The sequence below is a fragment of the Tamandua tetradactyla genome, chromosome 12 (genome assembly GCF_023851605.1).
Source record: "Tamandua tetradactyla isolate mTamTet1 chromosome 12, mTamTet1.pri, whole genome shotgun sequence".
In the NCBI taxonomy this organism is placed as follows: Eukaryota; Metazoa; Chordata; class Mammalia; order Pilosa; family Myrmecophagidae; genus Tamandua; species Tamandua tetradactyla.
This window is the reverse complement of record NC_135338.1, coordinates 69,353,805-69,376,494: the sequence shown is the minus strand read 5'-3', so window position 1 is coordinate 69,376,494 and position 22,690 is coordinate 69,353,805. Positions and strand designations below refer to the sequence as shown.

At 40.1% G+C, this 22,690-nt stretch overlaps 1 long non-coding RNA gene across 1 annotated transcript; it reads right to left on the bottom strand.

The window, feature by feature from the left end:
* Positions 1-13,815: 13,815 nt before the first annotated feature.
* LOC143651583 (uncharacterized) lies at positions 13,816-22,564 on the bottom strand. Its single transcript, XR_013160054.1, has 3 exons — positions 22,307-22,564; positions 18,124-18,228; positions 13,816-17,596 (listed from the first exon to the last, which is right to left on the bottom strand). It is a non-coding gene; the product is annotated as an uncharacterized LOC143651583 (long non-coding RNA).
* Between the last annotated feature and the right edge of the window lie 126 nt (positions 22,565-22,690).

Sequence of the window (22,690 nt, the reverse complement as noted above, 5' to 3'; positions counted from 1 at the left end):
TGAAGCATGACAACATGAATGAATGTTGAGGACATAATGCTGAGTGAAACAATTCAGACACAAAAGGATAGATTACTGTATGATTGTGCTATTATGACCTTTGTAAAAGTAAGCTCAGAGGCATAAAGTAGAATATAGGAAACGTAGAGATACACAAAAGCTAGAAATAGGTGAATGGTTAGCTAATGAGGTTGAACTTAAATGTAAGGCAACAGATAGAAGTGGAGGCAGTTCATTAGTGAGTTTGTAAGTAATATTGCCATATTGAAGGTATGATTGAAAGGTATTGTATAGAGCTATGTATCCCACCAATTAACAGTGCAAATATAAGTTCTTGTATGAACTACTTCAAAGATTTAAATCTTGTGCAAAGAATCAGTAATGGAGGGGTATAGGGAGAAAACTACTATAGCATGCTATGGCCTTATTTAACAGACAGACATCAACAGTACCACAGCAATACCAGTGGTAAATAACTGGGGGGTGGGGAGGGACAAAAGTTAGGGGGAGTTTTGGATTTTCCGTTTGGTGAGGGTGTGTTTACCTGTTGTTTTTCTCTTTGGAGCAATGAAAATTGTCTAAAATTGAGAGTGTTGATGATTGTACAACTAAGTGTGGATAATGTGAGATATGGGTTGTTGACTTTGGACTTATCCATTAGGCCCAATAGATGGAGGTGACTGAAAGGTACATTGACTGAGAAAAAGAAAGGCAAACTGGTGTAGACATACGATGGAATATTGTGCGGCTATAAGAAAGGAACGAAATCATGAGGCATGCAATGATGTACATTCACCTTGGAAACATTAGGTGGTACAAAAGAAGCCAGAAACAAAAGAACAAATATTGTATGGTCTCTCTTAGAAAATACATATGAGAAAATTGGGGTCTAGAATGGAAGCTCTTATAGCAGTCACATTTAGTCCAGAACTATAAATGCTATTTCTAGATTTTGAGATGCTATTTCTATACTTTGAGATATATGTATAACCTGGTACTTCCCTGGAACTTTCGGTGCCAGTGTAATACCTATGACTCAGAGTTGGAGCTCTTCACCTCTGAAAGTCAGCATTGCTACATACAACACTTGTTTAAAAAACTGAAAAAGGCATCAGCCTTCAATTATGAAGAATGAAGCTGATCTGTTCGGGACCAAGGTAAATCAGAATATAGGATAAAGAATGATTTTGTCTGTATTTTAGAACTTCACCTACTGTATGAGAACAAAGAAAGAGAACTTTATATTTTGTCCAAAACCTAAATTTTCCATAGCACATAATCTAACTCAACCTATCTGGATAGCTCATTTAAACAACCCAGGTGCATGGCACCCACAGTGGAAATGAGGGCTTGTAATTCTGTATAGCTTGAGGTAATACCTGGATACATACCAGAGTATGTTGGGCAGATAATTAAAAAGTACTGGCAAAGTTCTTTGGGGGACTGGGAAAAAAATACAGAACTATTAAACTTTCCCACCTGGGAAATCTTTGATACTATCTTAAACATTAGGGACTCCCAAGTCAATAGGCCAAGCCCTTGGTCTTTTTTTTTTTTGGGGGGGGTGCATGGTCTGGGAATCAAACTTGGGTCTCCCGCATGGAAGGTGGGCATTCTAACCACTAAACTACCCATGCACCCCAGGCCCTTGGTCTTGAGGCTTGCTCTTATGAAATTTATTTCTGTAGCAGAGAAGCTCAGCCTACCTATAGTTACCTAAAAGCTGCTTCTAGGAAATCTCTTTTGTTGCTCAGATGTGGTCTCTTTCTCTCTAAGCCCAACTCTGCAAGGAAAATCATTATCCTCCCCCACTACATGTTACATGACTACCAGGGATGAGCCTACCCCTGGCACTATGGGATTGATAACATCTTCCTTCAATATGGGAAAAATAAATGTAACAAAATAAGGAATCAATGGCTAAGAGAGTTCAAATATATGCTATTCTGGAGGCTACTCTTGTGTAAGCTTCAGCTAGATATTGTTAATTGCCATGGTTTACCAATCCCCCACCAACACCACTCCTTTAACAGCTCTAAAGAACACCTAGGACTCTATCTGAGGTTCTAAAAAAGTTGCATGCACTAAAATTATTTTTCAGAAACCTACAACCTCCAGAGAGCTCCTAGGCCAGATAAGTCCTGAAACCCAGAGAGGCCAGCCTGTCTAGGACATCAGCTAGTTCCATTCCCCTACCCCACATCATCAACATCCCTTTCCAACATGAAAAAGTTAGAACGGGCATAGCTCAAGTACCCCTAAAGATTGGAAGAAGGATCAAAGGAGGAGGAGTTATAACAGAGAAGATAGGATTTAACAAATGAGTATCACTATTGAATCATTGTATTGTGATTTCTTTTAGTCTCTCATGTCTTGGAGCAGCTAGGAGAAAAAAACTGAAATTGTGGAACTGTAACCCATATTAAACTCTGAAATCTGTTCTATAACTACTTGTTAAAATGCACTTTGAAATTTATTGCTTTTTTGTAAATATTTTTTAGAAAAAACTGCAGAGATGGAACTTGGGGAGATGTTAATTCTGTCAATGCTAGTGCAAAGGTGTGTCTCAAGAAGCCCTAAAAAGCCCCTCCTACATTTGGGGCCCTGGAATTTCCCCCCCCCCGCCCCGGAACTTTTTGATTGTGGCACCCGTAAGGCAGCACATAAGATTTTGTGGTTCACCCCTTCCCTCTAGTTTCCACTAGGGAAACAGTTCAAAGATTACAAAGAATGGAAAGAAATAACACAAGCTGGATTTAGCATACTGCTAGCAATGTTACTAGTTGCTTTAGAAGAATATAAATGGATGTAACTGATCTTTATACTATAGAACAATTTCCTAAATACTGAAAAATATATTCAATAATTTTATTTTACTCATCAAAATAGTCAATATTCACAAGTAATCCATCACGCATGACATGTTCCTTTATAGGCAATGAGGATATAAGCAATTAATATTTGAACCCCAAACATACATGGTCTTGAAACCCAAAATAGGAAAGTTATAGCTTCAAAATTATTCATGCAAATTTGTATCACTATAGACTGAAATTAACCTAATAACCATAAAAAGCTAAATCAATAATAAAGCTAAACCAGAAGAGACTTTAATAATAAATACAGCAAGGCTGACAGCACTGAAAAACCCCAGCCACTTTAGGGCAACACTGATGAGGTACAGACCATGTGTCCTTTCTGAAAATAGTGAAATTCTAACCATCTGCATGTGTAACAGGCTAGGCAGGGTAGACATTGCCTAGGATTGTGGCAGCCAGATTTTTTAGCAAAGTCCAGAATCAGAGTCCTGGGTAATTTCAGTTTATGAATAACACATTTTAGTACTCTTTCATGACTCACTCATTAGGTTATTAGTAAATAGCCCTTAGTTGTCCAAAATATGAGTGTCCATACAAGCATGAGTCACTTGCCTGTATGAAGTGAAGAAAGGGCTTGCACTTTAGGGTCTGCGTGACCCACTGGGGGGCTCTTATGTCCTGGCAGGGAACCTCAGACACAGGTAGAGACTCTGCTCAGACAAGAAGGGCTCACCCTCTAGAGGGCTTTTCTCCTGCAATGCTCTCTTCTCTCCACAGTGTAGCACTAGCAACATTTTCTCTTTCCTGGGTTATTTCCATTAGCACGCACACACTGGTTATAATGATTCTCATCTTAAAACTTGCTTCTTTGATCTCATATTCCTTCCATCTACTATCACATGTCCCTCTTACTTTCACAACAAAATTCAAGAGGGTTGTCTGTATTTTGTGTCCTCAACTTTTCTATTCTCTCTTGAACTACTCATAAGGCTTTTGTCCCCACCATGTCCCTAAGCAGCTCTGGCCAAGGTAGTCGTTAATTTCCACAATGATAGCCCCGATCATTCTTGAACTTTTTCAATTTTAGCATTGAAGGTCGTGCATTCCAGAAAACTCCTGGGATTTTCCCAGTTTGTGGTAAAATTTCTATTTTAGCAATTTTAAGTATACAATTCAGTGGCATTAATTACATTCACATGTTGTGAAACCATCACCACTTTGTAAAAATGTTCCTCACCCCAAACAGAAACTCCATACCTGTTTAGCATTAACTCCCCATTCCTCATCCCCTCAGCCCCTCGTAACCTGGAATCTACTTTCTGTCTGATGAACTTTCCTATTCTAGATATTTCCATATTCTAGATATTTCATATCCAGAATTCACAAATCATGGAGTCATACAATGTCTGTGCTTTTGTGTTTGACTTATACTGCCCCAGTTTAAAACTGCAAGTCTCATGTTTCTGGAACACCCTTAGTCCTGGGCAGTCCAGACTCTTGTCACTCTAGACCAGTGATCTCCATGTTTCCATGCTGCTGAATCCCACAATTAATTCCTAGTTCTCTTATTTGACCTCACAGCACTCTTTATTTTTATTTAAAAAAAATAAAGCCTTACAGAGATAATTTATATATAATAAATTACACATATATAACATGCATAAATTAGTAAGTTTTGTCATATGTTTACACTCAGGAAACCATCACAGCAATCAAAGTAATGAACATACCTATCACTCCGCAAAGGTCTTCGTGCTTACCTTTAATCCCTCCCTCTTACCTACCCCCAATCTCCAGGCATATGAGTTATCTGTCATTGCATAAATACTTACACCAGAACTCATTGTCTTAAACAACAGACATTTATTATCTTTCATTTTCTGTGGCTCAGAAATTTGGGCGTCAATTACCTGGTGCCTCTGCCTCAGAGTTTTCGCTCAGGTTGTAACCAAGGTGTTGACCAGGGTTATGGTCTCATTTTATGGTTTAACTGGAGGAGAATGGGCATCCTATCCATTCCTCATGCATTGTTGAACTGAGGGTTTTGGTTCCTCACTGGCTGCCATTTGGAGTCTCCCTCAGGTCCTTGCCACATAGACTTGTCCTTAGGGCAACTCGCATCTTGACAGCTAACTGAGAGAATGTGCCAGATAGAAGTCACCATATTTCATAATCTAATCTAAAAAGTGAGTCCTGTCATTTTTGTCATGTTCTATTCATTAGGAATGTCACTTGGTCCAGTTTACTCTCAAGGGAAAGGAAATAAGCAAGGGTGAGAATACCAGGAGACAGCAATCACTGGGAGTCCTTTTAAGACATTGCCTACCACATCAGGCAACTACTGATTTACTTTCTGTTTCTATAGATTATTTTGCATTTTCTAGACCTTTATATAAGTGGAGTCATACAGTACATACACTTTTTTTTTTTGCCTGGTTTCTTTCACTTGGCACAATTATTTCAAGATTTATTTATATTGTGGTATGTATCAATAGCTCATTCTTTTAATTGTTGAATATTATTCCATCATGTGAATACACCACAATTGTTCAAGCACTCACTTTTGCAGGAATTTGACTCATATCCAGTTTTTTTGCTATTACAAATAAATCTATTGTGAACATTAATTATAAGTCTTTGTATGAACATATGCTTTAATTTCTTTTTGGTAAATATTCACAAGTGGAAAGGAAGGGACATATGGTTAGTATATGTGTCCCTTTTTTTTTTGAAAGTGACAAACTGATTTCTAAAGTGGTTGGACCATTTTACATTTCAATCAGCAATGTAGGAGAATTTTAGGTTTTCCACATCCTTGTCAATACATGGTATGATCAGTCTTTTTTACTTTAGCCATTTAAGTAAGTACATAATAATGTCATTAATGTGCATTTCCTGTTGAATATTAATTTGATAATTCTTTCATGTATATATTCGCTAACTTTTTTTTTTTGGTGAAGTGACTGTTCAAAACTTTTGGCCATTTAAATTAGGTTGTTTATTTTCTTATTATTTAGTTTTGAGAATTCTCTGTATATTCTATGTACAAGTCCTTTAGCAGGTACGTGATTTACAGATATTTTCTTTCAATCTGAGGATTATCTCAAAGAGAAAATTTCAATTTTGATGACATGTAATTTATCAATTTTTCTTTTATAGATTATACATTTGTTATCACATTTAAGAAATTTTTGCCTGACCAAAAACCACAAAGTTTTTCTCTTCTGTTTTCTACTACAAGTCTTACAGATTTAAAGTTTTCATTTATATACTTTTTCTTTCACTTTTGTAAATGGTGTAATAAATATATTGAAGTTCATTTTCTTGTAATTGTTCCTGTATCATTTGTGGAAAAGGCTATCCTTTCTGCACTGAAGTGACTTTGCAACATTGTTGAAAATCAGTAGTCCGTAAATATGAGGACCTATTTCTGGATTCTATTCTGTTTTTGTGATCTTTTTGTCTGTCTTTACATCAGTACCACACTGTCTTCCTAATGGGAGCTCTAACATAAGTCTTGAAAACAAGCAGTGTTTGTCCTTCAGCTTTGTTCTTTTATGAAGTTGTTTTGGCTCGTCTAGGTCTTCTCTATTTCCGTATGCATTTTAAATATTTTAATTGGAATTACATTGTGTCTATACATCAATTTGGAGTGAATTAACATCTTATTAGCATTGATCTTCCAACCCATGAGTATGGTATATCTCTCCATTTATTTAGGCCTTTTTTATTTTTTCTCAGCAATGTTTTGTAGTTTGCAGTGGTCAGGTATTTCACATATTTTATCATATTTATCACTAAATATTTCATACTTTATGCTATTGAAAATGGCATTTTTTAAAATTTAAAATCTGATTGTTCACTGCTGGTAGAAATACAATTGATTTTTGTATATTGATATCATATTCTGCAACTATTATAAACTTACTTATTAATTCTAGAATCTTGTTTTTAGGGTCTATGCAGAAGATCATGTTAGCTGAAAATAAAGACTGTAAAACATTTCTTTCCAGTTTGGATGTCTTGAGTTTCTTTTCCATGCCTAATTTGCACTGGCTAGGGCTTCTAGTATAATGCTAATAGAAGTGGTGATAGTGGACATTCTTGCCTTATTCCAGATCTTAGGGGCAAAGCATTTTGTCTTTCACCATTGAGTTTGATATTAGTATGATATTATGTCTTTCTTTGATTTTCTTTAAGTAGTTGAGAAACTCTTTTCTATGCTTAGTTTTCTGAGATTTCTCAGAAAAGGATGTTGATGAAAGGGGGAAGAGAGAAACGAGACAAAATAGAGTGTCAGTGACTGAGAGATTTCAAACAGAGTCAAGAGGTTATCCTGGAGGTTATTCTTATGCATTTTACAGATAACGCTTTTTTAGTTTAAGGTATATTAGCGAGGCTAGAGGGAAGTGCCTGAAACTGTAGCACTGTGTTCCAGTAGCCATGTTTCTTGAAGAAGTATAATGATACAGCTTTTGCAAGTGACTATGTGTCATGGTTAGGGACAGGTGTCAACTTGGCCAAGTTGTGGTACCTGTTCATCTGATTGGGTAAGCGCTGGCCTGTCTGTTGCAATGAGGACATTTCATAGGATTAGGTCATGATCACGTCAGCTACATCCACAGCTGATTCCATTTGTAATCAGTCAAAGGGGAGTGTCTTCTGCAATTAGTGATGCTAAATCCAATCATGGGAAGCCTTTTAAGGAGGACTCAGAGGAGACAGGTTCCATTCCTGCTTTGGCTGGTGAGCCTCTCCTGTGGAGTTCATCCAGGCCATCCATTGGAGTCATCGGCTTTGCAGCCTGCCCTGTGGATTTTGGACTCTGCGTTCCTACGGTCACGTGAGACACTTTCATAAATTTTATATTTGCAAGTGTTCCCTGTTGATTCTGTTTCTCTAGAGAACCCTAACTAATACACTATGTGATTGTGAAAACCTTGTATCTGATGCACCTTTTATCTACAATATCGACAAATGAGTAAAAAATATGGATTAAAAGAAAGAAAGAAATAATAGGGGGAACAAATGTTAAAATAGATTGAGTAGATTGAAATACTAGTGAACAATTAAAGGGAGTGGTAAGGGACATAGAAAAAAATAGGGGGAACAAAGGTTAAAATCTATAGAGTAGATGGAAATACTAGTGGTCAATGAGAGGTAGGGGTAAGGGTATGGTATGCGTGAGTTTCTTCTCTTTTGTTTTTATTTTTTTCTGGAGTGATCCAAATGTTCTAAAAAATGATCACGATGATGAATGTACTACTATGTGGTGATATTGTGAGCCATTGATTGTACACCATGCACGGAATGTTTATACATTAAGAATGTTCATGTTTGTATGTTGTTTTGGTTTGATAATACAAAATAAATTTTAAAAAAAGAAAAGGATATTGTTTTTTTTCTGTGTCTGTTGAGTTGGTTTCCTTTTTTACTTTGTTAATATGGTAAATCATAGTGATTCATTTTCTAATGTCAAAACAGACATGCATTTATTGGATAACTCCCACTTATTCGAGATATTGATCCTTTTAAATATATTGTTGAATTTTATTTTCTAAAATTTTTAAATAATTTATGCACTCATACTCATGAGGTATCTTGGTATGTAGTTTTCTTGTAATATCTTTGCCTACTTTTGCCATTAGGGTAATGCTGACTTCATAGAATGAGTTGAGAAGTATCCTCTCCTCTTCAATTTTTCGGCAGAGTTTCTATAAAATTGGTATTAATTATTCTTTCAGTGTTTGGTAGAATTCACATGTAAAGTCACCTGGACTGGAGTTTTCTTTGTGGGAATTTTAAAACTACATATTCATTTCTTTACTAGAGATAGGGCTAGTCACATGATTTCTTCTTGATTGAGTATTGGTTGTTTGTGTCCTTCAAGGAATTTGTCCATTTCATTTAAGTTGTTGATTTTATTGACATAAATTTGTTCATACTATTCTTTTACTTCCCTTTTAATATATGTATAACCGGTAGTGACTTCATCTCTATCATTCCTGATATTGGTAATTCTTTTGTTTTCTCTTTTTTTCCCTCTGAGCAGCCTGGCTAGAATTTATCAATTTTATTATAAGGAACTACTTTTAGAAACTACTATTTAAAGAAACTACTTTTGATTTCTTTCTTCCCCACCTCCCCATACCAATTTCCTGCCAGCACTACGTTGGCCAAACACAACCGAAATGCAGATGACTCAGGAACCTGGGAAAATGCAGCCCTGTTGTGATGTGGAGCAGAACAAGAGAAGAGTGAGGAACGGATGTGAAGGGAAATGGGCCCAGGACCACCACACAACTCAAGGAGGGGAAGAAGTTCTTTTAGATTGGTTTCTTTCGTCTTTCTAAAATCTGGGCCTGTAGCTTCAGAGAGAACAGGGAAGGATGGATAAAGTGAGCATGTGGGTCAGGGTCCAGCAATTGGTGTCCAGCATTTCAAGGAAGCAGCAAACTCTTCTGGGGATGACAGAAGAGCTTCCCAGGAAAGGCAAAACTTGTGTTGGGTTTTGGAGGATGAATGTGAGATTTTTAGGTGGAAAAGGCATTCCAAACAGATGTAAGAACATTTACAAAAGTCCAGAGGTGTGATAAACCATGGTGTATCTTTGGAACCACAAGTGATTCAGTGTGACTAGCGCCCTGTGCATGAAAAAATTAGATACATTAAATATTTGGAATGTAAAATAAAACAACTTGCTCACAGATTAGGTGAAGTAAGGAAGATGAAGAGTCTGAAGATACTTTTAGCTTTCTACTCAAGATTTAGAAAAGATGGTGGTGCATTAATTACAATGATGACAGGGACTACCTGAAGAAAAGTTGTAGGTTGGTGGTGGTTTTGGATTGGGGTGGGATAGTTTTGTTTTAGATAGGTCAAATTTGTTTTTTTTGAGAGGGTGGTAAGGTTGAATGTATGAGCTGGAATCTTGGGGAACAGGTCTAGTCTAAAGATGTTAATTTGGGACTCTTTGGCAGTTGGTTAAACTTTGGGAATCTCTGCAACCATCCAAGGTAACTGTGGTAAGTAAGGAAATGTTATGGCAGAATATTTATCCCAGGGAAATGTCAACCTTTAGGTGGCAGACAAAGGAAGTAGATGCAGAAAGAAAACTGCAAAGAAACTATTAGAAAGGCTGAAAGACAGCCAGGAGAAAGCCATGTCAAAATGAATGGACCCTCTCTTTCTTGCTGGGAAATACAAGGATACAATGAGTCTATTGGGTTTGGCAATGTGGAATTCATTAGTTATCCTGGTGAGACCTGCGTACTGGAGAGGTTGGTGGGAAACGAGGCAATAGAGGACTGAGGAGTGGCCAGGAGGTAAGAAACTGTGGTGAGGGTGAATAGACCAGTCTTCAGAGAAGCTTGGCTGTGAAGAACAGAGAAAGCATCAGGGTTGTTTGAGAAGGACCCAGATCCAAGGATTACTGGAGATTATGTGTTTTAAAAGATGGGAGAGTCTTCAGCATGTTTATAGACTGGGATAAATGAGCTAGAGAAAGAGACTTTAATGAAACATGGAAGGAGCAATTGGTAAAAGGAGGTTCTGGCAGGGATGGGATGGCGTGAAGTCAATGGCAGAAGTATAGAGGTGTGTTTAGGGAAGGAAGAGAGTTAGGTCTTCCTCCGAGATTTGGCAAGATAGTGCAAGGCACCTGAAGGACAACAGAAATGAATCATGTGTACATCCTGTCCCTAAGAAGGCCTTAGTTTAAAAAGAAGTTGGGATGTGGTGTCTCCAAGAAAACTTTACTGTAAGATATAGAAACGCACTCAGAAATTCAAGTAATAGGCAAGTTTATTACAAAGATACAATGTAATATCAAGAGAATTCAACTGTGAGGGTTTTTTAAAAACAGCTTTATTGAGATATATTTCACATACCATAAAATTAATTCGTGCTGTGTGGTTTTTAGTACATTCACAGAATTATGCAACTTTTAGAACATTTTTCAACATTTAATTTTAGAACATTTTTCAACACCCCAGAAAGAAATTCTCCATCACCACCCCCACCCCCCACACCTATTCTCACCCTGAGTCAACCACTAATCTACTTATGGATATGCTTATTCTGGACATTTCACATAAATGAAATATCATACAATATGTAGTCATGTAGTATTTGTGTCTGTCTTATTTCACTTAGCATAATGTTTTCAAGATTCGTCCATGTCTTAGCATTTATCAATACTTGATTCCTTTTTATCCATTGTATGGATATACCACATTTTATTTATCCATTCAACAGTTGATGATTATTTGGCTGTTTCCCTTTTTTGGTTATTATAAATAATGCTGCTATGAACATTTGTGTACTTTTTTTTAGACAAATGTTTTCATTTCTCTTGAGCATATTTCTAGGAATAGAATTGTTGAATCATATGGTAACTCTAAGTTTAATATTTTGCAGACCTGCCAAACTGTTTTCCAAAGTGGCTGTAGCATTTTACATTCCCACCAGCATTATATGAAGGGTCTGATTTTTCCATGTTCTTGTCAGCATTTGCTATTATCTGTTTGGTCTTTTTTTTTAAACCCAACCAGCCATCTTAGTGATGTCAAGTTGTACCTCGTGGTTTTTATTTTCATTTCTCTAATGACTAATGATGCTAAGCATCTTTGCATATACTTATTGGCCATTTGTATACCTTCTTAGGTGAAATGTCTATTTAAATCTTTTGTTCATTTTTAATTGAGTTATTTGTCTTTTTATTATTGAATTGTAAGAGTTCTTTATATAATCTGAATACAAGTCCCTTATCAGATAGAGATTTGCAAAATATTTTGTCCCATTCTGTGGGTTGTCTCTCCACTTTATTGATGGTGTTCTTTGCAGCACAAAAGTTCTTAAAGTTGAGGAATTCAATTTATCTATTTTAAAAAATTTTGTTGCTTGTGCTTTTTTGATGTTTTTTGTTGTTGTCTAACTCAAGATCACAAAGATTTACTACTATGTTTTTATAAGGAATTTTATAGTTTCAGCTCTTATATTTAGGTCTGTAATCCATCGTGAGCTAATTTTCGTGTGTGGTATGAGGTAGTGTTCCAAATTCATTCTTTTGCGAGGGGGTACCTAGTTGCCTCAGCACCTTTTATTGAAAAGACTATTCTCTCCCCATTGAGTTGTCTTAACACTCTTGTCAAAATCAATTCACTATGGTTGGGCCATTGTGGCTCAGCAGGCAGAGTTCTTGCCTGGGTTCGATTCCTGGTGCCTGCCCATGCAAATAAAAAATAATAATTAATTAAAAAAATCAATTGACTATAAATGTGAGGGTTTATTTCTGGACTCTCAATTCGATTCCATATTCTACATTTCTATCCTGTGCCAGTACCACACTGTTTTGATTACTTTAGTTTGTAGTAGGTTTTAAAATCAGGATGTGTGAATCCTCTAACTTTGTTCTTCTTTTCCTAATTGTTTAGACTATTCTGGTTGTCTTGTATTTCCATACAAATTTTATGATTAGCTTGTCAATTTCTGCAGAAATTAGTTAGCTAGGATTTTGATAGGGATTAAATTGAATCTATTGATCAATTTGGAGAGTATTGTCATGTTAACAGTGTTGAATCTTTGATCCATGAACATGGGATATCTTCCCATTTATTGACGTCTTCTTTCAAAAATGTTTTATGGTTTTCTATGTACAAGACTTGCACTTCCTTTTAAAATTTACTATTTTTTATTGTTTTTGTGGCTATTCTAAATGGGATGGCTTTCTCCCTTTCATTTTTGGATTTTTCATTGTAAGTGTATAGTAATATAATTAATTTTTATATTGATCTAGTACCTGCTACATGACTGAATGTGATTATTAGTTCTAGTGGTTTTTAAAAAGGATTCCTTAGGATTTTTATATACAAGGTCAGATTATCTGCCAATAGAGATGGTTGCACTTATTCCTTTCCAATATGGATGCCTTTATTTCCTTTTATGTGTGTGTGTGTGTGTGTGTGTGTGTGTGTGTGTGTGTGTGTAATTACCCCGGCTAGTCTTAATTTTGATCTTAGAGGAAAGTATTCAGTCTTTCTCTAATAACATATGGTATTACCTCCGAGTTTTTTGTAGAAATCTTTTATCAGATTGAAGAAGTTTCCTTCTATTCCTAGTTCTTTTTTTTCTTTTTTACCATGAACAGTATTGGGTTTTGTCAAATGCTTTCTCTTTATATACTGAGATAATAATGTGGTTTTTATCCTTTATTATTTTAATATAGTGGCTAATATTGGTTGATTTTCAGATGTTGAACCAACCTTTCATTCTTGGGATAAAGCCCACTTGGTCATAGTGTAAAATTCTTTTTATATGTTACTGGATTTGGTTTGCTGATATTTGGTTGAGAATTTTCGCATCTATATTCATAAGTATTTGATTTGTGGTTTTCTTTGTACTTTCTTTGTTTGGTTTTGTTTTAGGGTAATACTGACCTCACAGAATGAGCTTGGAAGTGTTCTCTACTCTTGTACATTTTTGGAAGAATTTGTAAAAGATTCGTAACAATTCTTTAAATGTCTGGTATAATTCACCAATGAAGCCTTCTGGTCTTGAGTTTTCCACTGCTGTAAGTTTAAAAATTACTAATTAAATCCCTTTGCTTTTTATAACTCATTCCAGATAATTTTTCTTGAATCCATTAACTCTGAGAATTTTAGCCAGACTAGATAATTGTCGAGCAGCTAACACTCTTTCTCTCTCCCTACCTTTGAAATCTCTTTCTTTCTCAGGATATCTGCTTTATTTTTCTCTACACAGATTGGCTTTTTGGCTTACTTACCTATTCATGTCTTAGCTACCACCAGATGGTGATCTCAGGCTCCAAGTCCTCAGGATCTTTAACGTCAATCACCCATAGTTAATTGATTGGATCTCTATGTCACAATTCCGAATTTCCAGAGAAAAGTTTAATTGGATTAGGAGCACACCTGATCTAATTAGCTGTGGTCAAGCAGGTGAGGCTCCACGGTACACATAAGTGTACCCCATAAGTGCAGCCGTGGGCAGGGTTGGGACACAAGGAAGAAGGTATAGCTTAGATTCTCCCAGAAGCAGACTTTCAGCCAAGATTTTCAGTGCAATTCATTTATTAAGAAAGTGTTCCAAGGAGTAATCAGAAAGGGAGTGGGAGAAGCATTATTAAAGTGGGAAGAAACCAATTAAGGGAGGGATTTCAGGTAAAACCTTAACCTCTGCCTGACCCCCTAAGAAGTTCTGGTGCATGTTACATCTGGGAGTTTGTATCTATTCAGGCAAAGGAGCTGGAATTTTAAACCCTGTACCAGCCAGTCATTGTTGGAGGGTGGGAAGGGAGTAGGGAATAAACTCCCAGGCACTTTGGAACCTCTAATTCTGGATACATGGATATATGTATAACAGCTCCAGGAGCCCAAGGGCAAGCCTCCGAAGAAAGAGGTCACAGCTGCAAACACACAGAAGCTAGGAGGGTGCAGTGGGTACATAGTACTAGGAAGGGGGATCTGTGGGGGCTCTGGGTGAGCAACTGAGGATGTCCTCCAAACAGCATGGGCAAGTGATGGACATTTCCTATGGCCATCTGCATGATAATACACGATATAAGGAAGACATAGATAAAGTGCTGGAGGTGGGTCATGGGAGAGACAGGATTTCTTTTCTTCTTGGCTCTGTTTTGTGATGAGAAATTTGTGGTAGAGACTGTCAGATATGCAGAAGTCCCCTTAAGATGCTGCAATGGTCCATGAAGGTTGAGATAAAAATCATCCAGCCCCACAACTCTTTCTCTGATCCGTGACCGGGTTTTCCAAACTTCCCAGTGTTTTCTTACCAGGCACAGTGTGTCCTGTTACATTTTGGCTTGGAGGCAGTGTTCCCTATGCTCCAACTTTTCTTACCACACCATGGGGACTGAACCTGCTTCCTGCTCTGGCTGTGTGGGGTTGCTCCTACATCTCCTTACTGCCTAACCCCCAAGTCATGCTGAGTGCAATGCTTATCAAGTTCCCCTTCCAAATGGTCTGGAAGCCCTTCTGTCACCCAAAGAATAGGGCTCTCTATTCTATCTCTTTAAAAAAGCTCATTTCTACATAAAATTCTGGTATATTATGGGTAGATGTAGCAATACAGTTAATGAGTCGCTAATGTGGACAATTATAACCTAGAATGCAGCTTGCTTGGTTCTCTCCTACTCACATGCACAGTCTGATTCAGTAACATACACCCACATACAATTATAATATTGTTCTCTGAGAAAATATCTTACATGAGCCTCATAGGCACACAGACCCAGAGCTGTGCATATGCATGCACACATTGGCACACAGGTACCCACAGAGCCTCACATTCTCTCATATATGCCCACTATGGTAATGCATTTGGAGTGTCTTCCCAGACAGCCACCCTTCTTTGGAAGGACCTGCCATTGTGCCTGTTGAAGAGATGGGTTAAGGTGCCAACTATGCTTGTAGCAGATTGTCCTGCACCTCACTCCCACCAGCCATGACTTAATGGACTAGATAGTCACTTGCCTTGGGTTACATAAGCATGAGTGATTTAGAGATCCTTTGATGGCAAAAAGCAAGAAACCATCTTAGGGTATCTTTAGAATCAGAGATATCACAGAATACAGCAACAGGAAATATGGGTGGGCCTTATGAAGGACAGGAACTAAAAACTGGAAGCTGTCCTCAATCAAGGCAGCTGGTTTTCCCTCTTTCTTTTTCTCTCTGGGCAGTGAAGTTCTTTCATCTGCTTCTCTTTTCTCCCTCTCTCCCACCTTGCTGAAATACCTGCATTCAAATAACTTGGAACATTTATTTAAAATTCAGAATACTGAATAACTGGGGATGGAGCCAAGGAAATTGCATTTTTAGCAAATGCCCCAGGTGATCCTTTGACATGCAAAAGTCTGGGGTACACTGTGTTGACAGTACCTAACTCAAACATTGATACATGTCTTTGAGATATGAGCACCTGATTATAGTACCACCAGCTAACTAATTAGCATTTCTGGGTGAGGCCAAATGATCATCATGGGTTAGATGTCCTGGTCCAATGGCCTGTGGCTAGCAGCGAGCTGGGGAGTTGTCTGGTCCAATCAGAATGTACAAACTCTGATAGGGTAGAAAAATTGATCAGTCTGTCTACTACAGTGAGATGTTCCCAATGCTTAATAATTAATCCCTTTCACTTAAATTGGTTTTGGTGGGTTTCTTATAGTCAAAGCATGTCTAAGACACAAGTTTTCACAAATGCTTAGGCATATTTTCTGCCTCAAACACATCCACATGCACACCCATTATTCTAGGCACTGTGGGAGAGGTTTATTCTGGTAATGATATCTTTGCATCTCAGCAAGACTATAAAAAAGGTGGGGGACCTTTATTAATTATATATCTTACATTCAATGAAACACAATATTTAATTTAAATAATTGCAGGAGGCGGCTTTGGTACTTTGATTCATTTCCCAGAACTACTGGCTTCTCTCCCTTGCTGGCCTGCTGAGTTGATCTCTCATGATGAAAGACAAACCCAGTCTGTCCCTTTCACAGGAATTTTGTCCTAGAAAATGATGAAATGCCTCCCTGGCTGACTATAAAGCAACGGCTGCAGTCACTTTGCCAGCTTTGAAAAGGAAATGCCAGGGAAATGCATCTGCTTTATCTTTTCTAAACAACAGGTTAGGGAGATGGTACTTAGAACAGGATGCTTCAGAGTCAGAGCCTAAGAGGGTGACTGGAGGAGGCAGGTGTTCTGCACAGATGGCCCCCATAAGTGTATTAATGGTAGGTACTACCTTGCAACTTCCATTGCCCTAAAATCTGTCATGCCCCCTGGTCTTGGCTGCATCCATCCTCTTTTGTGTGAGGGACTGGTGAGCTTGTGGGCATTCAGCAGCCAAAAAAGAAACCATCTCCTGCTGGTCCCATCCGCCCCATCCCTCTTCCCCATCAAGGTGTCCAGAGGTGAAAGGTTGGTGGTGTCCTGGTGACAATTCCAGGCAACCTCAGAATATAACAGGACACATTTCTCCCTCAACTCCTGCAAATTAGAACCTGACAAAACAGGCTAGGAATTCCAGTTTTGATAAAAGCCTCCAGAATCTGGGCGGTCTTATGCGAATATCGGATTGGAAGAAGGGATCTCAGATCCTTCTTTAGTTGGGAAGTTCCCAAGAAATGCACTGGCCAAATTCAGGCCAATTGGCTGTGTACATCCCTGGAATTACCTCATTTCCCTTCCTGAAAGACAAGAGACTTGGCACTGAATGTAGGTCAAGTTTGTGTCCAAGATTATTTTCTCTCTCTCTCTTTTTTTTTTCTAAGTCAATATCTGGGAGGAGCTGGGCTGGGAATGGTTTGTGTCAGGAAGGTGGGACTGTAACATTTGTTGAGTGTCTGTGATATGCCAGTGACCATGGCTGTTGCATGAAAATCAACACATTTAATCCTAACTAGTCACTTGTGAGATAGGGAGGCTTATCCCCCCCTTACAGATAAGGGGAATGGGACTCTGCAAGTTTCAGTCACTTGCTAAGATCACACAGTTAGTAAGAGGCAGAGCCAGAATTTTAAGCAATATTATCTGATTCTAGAGGGCCTCCCCTTTCCACTGTCCCCGCTACAGGAAAAAGGTAATGGGGGCTTCCCTTGTTAGGTCCAGTAGAGGAGAGGCCAGGCAGGAAATAGGGGCTCTTCAGCTTCTGTCAGTGAGCTGCTACAGGGCCAGGCCACCCCATTCCATCGTTGTCTAGTCTTTATCCCGCATCTTCATTCTCTCCCTTAACCAATCATTCTGATGTTAAATAAAACAAACAAAATAACAATGACAGTAAAATGAAACTTTTTAAAATCTTCTTTCTCTTTCTGCCAACATTTCATCTCTAAGATAAATCTTTTCAACTGAGCCACGAAAAAAAGTTACCCTTGTACTATGTCTCCATTTCCTTGCCATCTGCCTGTCAGCCCACTCAGGTCTGGCCTCCTTTCTCACTGCTCCACTGAAGCCCCACCATAGCCACAATTACCTTCCTGTTGTTAAGTTCATCTGACCTTTCCTTTGCCATTATATTTGACTTCTCAGCAGCCTTGGCCTTATTGACCTCTCAGTCCCTCTTAAAGCCTTCTTTTCCCTTTCCTCCATGCAACATATTCTCTGGGTTTTACTTCCCTACCTCTTGGCTACTCCTTCTTGGTCCCCTTTTCAGGCTCTATCTCCTCCAGCCAACCTTCAAATGTCCAAGTGTTTCTGGGCCTGGCCTTATCCTCTTTTCTCATTCCAGGCTTACTCTCTGATCTCGCCTATATCCATGGTTTAAATACCTCCAGAAGCCAATGATGCCCACTTTGTATCTTTAGCTCAGATGAATCTCCAGAACTCCAGATCCATGTATCCAACAATCTACATCAGGGGTTGACAAACTTCTTCTGTAAAAGACCAGAAGTCCATATTTTAGGCTTTGTGGGCTATATGGTCTGTTGCAACTACTTCCTCTGCTATTATAGTGCAAAATAGACAATATGTGAATGAATAGGCATGGTTGTGTTCCAATAAAACTTTATTTATGGACACTAAAATTTGAAATTTATATAAATTTTCACGTGTCAGGAAATATTATTATTCTTTTATTTTTTTCAAACAGACAGCATGCTGGATGTGGTTCAGGGACTGCAGTTTGCAATCCCCTGGTCTGCCTGTTGGTTCACTTGGGTGTTTTGTAGATATCTCATACCAGTCTGTACAAATTGTAACTCTGGCCCCCACTTCAAGATCTCCCCTTCCAATATTCCCACTTAGTGAAAGACATTTGTCAATATACTGTTGCTTGTGCAAGAAATCTGAGAATCATCCTTGATGGATCTTTTTTTTCCTCACCACTCCTTGCTCCCAATTTCTAAATAATCACCAAATCACCAGGTCCTTTCAATTCTCCTTCCTAAACGCTCTCTCATCTCCATTAAGTCTTTGCTCAATGTCACTTTCTCCAAGGCCAACCCTGATCACCCATTAAAAATGGCAACTTTTCCCATCACTGATTCCCTTTATCCTGCTTTTCCCCCCTTTTGCTTTGTACTCATCATCTGCTGATATACTATAAAATTTACTTATATATTATTGATATTGTTTATTGTCTGTCTCCCCTGCTAGAATGTTAGTTCTATAAGGGCAGAGATATTTTACTATTTTGTTCTCTGTTGTATCCCAAGTGCCTAGAACAGTGGGAACTCAAATAACATTTGCAGATTAAATGATGCTGAGGCTTAGATTTTTATACGTAGGCAGACACAGCTGAGACACAAAGAAATCATTGCTATTTTATTCTTAACTGGGACTCTCTAAAGCAGTGGCTCTTGACCTTGGTTACACGTGAGAATCACTTGGGAGTTTTAGGAATCCTGCTGCCAACTCTAAGCCCAAAACCAATTAAGGCAGAAGTTCTGGGAATGGGCCCCAGGCAACAGTAATTGTAAAACTTTTCAGGACTCTACAAAGTAGCAGCCAAGATTAAGAAATAACAATGATCAGGAAAGTAAGACATTCATTTGCAAAAGCTAGGCTTTGAGGAGAAAAAAGCTTTTGTGGGCTCTGGAGATCTTGAGCTCAGACTGGTTGTTTGAGCAAGGAAGAAAGTAGAATAAAACCCAGGAGATAAAATGTTAGGTGATGACAAGAGAAGAGGACCAGTGAGGACCTGGTAGGGCTGGTACCTCAGTCCCTATACCTTGTTTCTGGTCTCTTAGAGGGGGTCAAAAATCTGTGGATGGGTACGGGGATATAAAGGTGGAGAAGACTTTTGTTTTCTTTCTTCTCAAACCCTGTGAATATAAATGGTAGAACACCTAGGCAGATAAAGCCTGAATTAGCATCTCATTCCATCCTACCTTGAGTCTCTTTCACGTCTGTGTTTGAAGGACATGAGAATATGTTCCATGATGATGGCTGACAGTGAAGAGCTAGTGTGGCTGCCAAGGGACTATTGCGTCATCAGGCAAAGGGCCCCTGGAGAAGAGCCAGTGGGAAGGACAGCCCAGGCCAGTGCAAGATGGAGATGTGGCCCATCTCAGAGGATTGACCAGGCCAGAGATAGCAAAAGTGGGGGTGGGGGTCAGAAGAGGGTAGACTATTGTACCCTTAACTCTGCCAAGAAGGTGAACTATGTGTAACAAACCAACAATGAATGCCACTGCAGGAATGTAGTGGGGCTGAGGCTCTGTGGGGTTTAGCAAGGCCCAGAGGAAAGCAAATAGGCCAGGAATCCTTTCCCCAGCTTCATAATGTCTTCTAAACCCTGTTAGGTCTCACTTGTGTTTTTCCTTCATATAACTTTCATAATTGTCATTATGTGGTGTGGTGAATAATAGCTCAGTGATGATTTTCTATCTAAACCATAAGGCCCATGAAGGCAGAAACCATGCCCGTGTCTCTGAATGAATAGATAGACGAATGGGAGTCTAGGTCCTTAGATCCTTAGCTAAGATGTTGAGTCAGGATTCTAGATGCTGGGTCACCTTGCATAACTCATAGTGTTGGCAGAAGGAGTGTGCATATAGGTGCCTTTTGGTAAGTTTTGCTGATTTGAATATGTCTGGGTTTGTCTCCATGTGGCCAGGTAGTACACAGAGTTCAGAGGTCCCTTGCTGGCCTGGTACACAGGGGCAAGGGGCTGAGTCATCTGTCACACTGTGTCCTGCCTCAGCCCTAGCCTCCTCCAGACGTGGCTCCCTTAACATCCAAAGGGGTCTTGTCCTGGCTAGGGGCTCTTCCAGCTCCCCCCACTCCTGTCCTTCCAACTGGCTGAAGGGTTTCTCCCCACCTCCCCCCGAATGGATCCCCTGTCTTCCGTTATCCTCCTAGACTCTTTCCTGTCTCTGGACCTGAGGCCCCATAAAAAGTCACTTTGGCTTCAATCAATAAACTGTCTCTTTAACAAGGAAGAAGCTGGTTTGCAGAATGGAGCCTCCCAGGCCCAGGCAGAGCAGGGCCAGCCCGCACAGACAGCTTTGCTTTTCCGGATGATGCATTAGGTTGCATCAGCAGATTTTTGCTTTTTATGAGGCCATAGATGTCTCCCCAAAGAAACCGAACAGAGAGGGTATTTGGAGGGTGGGAGTGTAGGGGAAAGAGTGAAGGAACATAATTCTGAAAATTCAGATAGTGCTGCTCACATCATGTCTTCTCTGCCACCACCTTATTCCTTACTTAAAGTCTTGAAGTACACCAGTTTACCTCAGAAATCAGCTCACACAGTGTAAATAAATAGGTTCACACGGGTACAGAACACACACAAACATATACACGTGCCCTTGTTATCTACTCAACACCACCACATGTATACACCATGATGTTCCTTTCACCAGCCATGCAGCGCCCCCTCCTTGCCCCCCCACCCCCCCCCACCCCAGTCACCCCTTCCCTTCGATTCGCCCAGGCAGCTCCTGCCTCTCCTGCACAGGCTAGCTCAATCTTCAATTACCACACACTCAGAAAGCCCCTGGTCCAGCCCCCTGGTTAAATAATCTCATGACACCACATGTCTCCCTCTTTTTAACATTTACTGTAGCTGGAATTGGACATGCATTTTGAGTGCTTCTGTAATTAATAGGCGCCTCACCCACTAGACTGCAGCCTGCAAGAGACAATGTCTGTTTTGTTCTGTCCTCCACACTTAGCATGCTGTCTGGTACCTAGCAGGTGGTCACTAAATAATTGCTGAATGAATTAATGGGTGTGGCAGGAGGCTTCTAAAACTGTCCGAGCAACCCCACCTCCTTAGTTACAGTTACACTCTTGTGGAATCCACTCCCCTTGAGAGTGGATCAGACCCAGGAACTTGTTTCTAATGAGCAGAGTAGGGCAAAAGTGCATCGATGTTACTTCCAAGATTAGGTTCTAAAAGAGTGCGCCTCCCATCTTGTTCTCTCTCACTCTTCAGCTGCCCTGTGGTGAGCTACGGAGAAGCCCATGTGGCAAGGAACTGAGGGTGGCCTCTAGGTGACAGCCAGCTAGAAGCTGAGGTGCCCAGCCCAGCCACCCCCGAGGAACTGACTCCTGCCAGCAGTTGGGAAAGTTGAGCTTTGAGGTGATGGCGGCCCCAGGTGACACCTTGGTTGCAGCCTTGGGAGAGACTCAGAGCTGGGAGCTGGGGAAACCAGCTCAGCTGTGCCAGGATTCCTGCCCCACAAAAACTGTGAGATGATGAATGTTCTTGTTTGAAGCCACTAACTTGGGGGTGGGTGGGTAATTTGTTCTGCCACAATAGGTAACTAATACCATGGATGAATGAATGAGGAACACATTCATTCCTATAATACCAGAGCAGCCTATAATACCCTGAGGCCTGTCCTCGTAGCCCCTCCCCCACACTCGCAGGTCCCTTCCACAGAACTCAGCCCGGAATTCTTCCCACATGTGCAACCTTTTCACACACACACACACACACACACACACACACACACACACACCCAGTCCTGAGAGAGACACTTTACCCTTCGCTGGTTTTTCTACCTTAGGACCGGGTTCCGGTGAAATCCACCCACGGTGTCAGGCCAGGGCGCTAGGCCCACGTGGAAACCACCCCGGGGCCATGCTGAGCCGCTCAGCCTCACGGAGCCTCCTGCCCAGCTCGGCGGGGGCAGCTGAGGCCGGAGTGACAATGACAGCGGTCTGGTAGGAGGGCTCGGCGTTAAGGCCGAGGTCAGCGCCGGCCTGAGGCCCAGTGGCGGCGGGTGGGCAATTGCAGGGGAAGCTGTGCCTCGAGCCCCAGCCGGCCCCCACCCCCCCCCCGGCCCTGGCCCCCACGAGGCCGGCCTGTGCTCGGCTCTCGCCCGCTGTCAGCAGCAGGCCTGGCCTGGCGGGTGGGGAGGGAACACCCGAGAACCAACAGTTGTC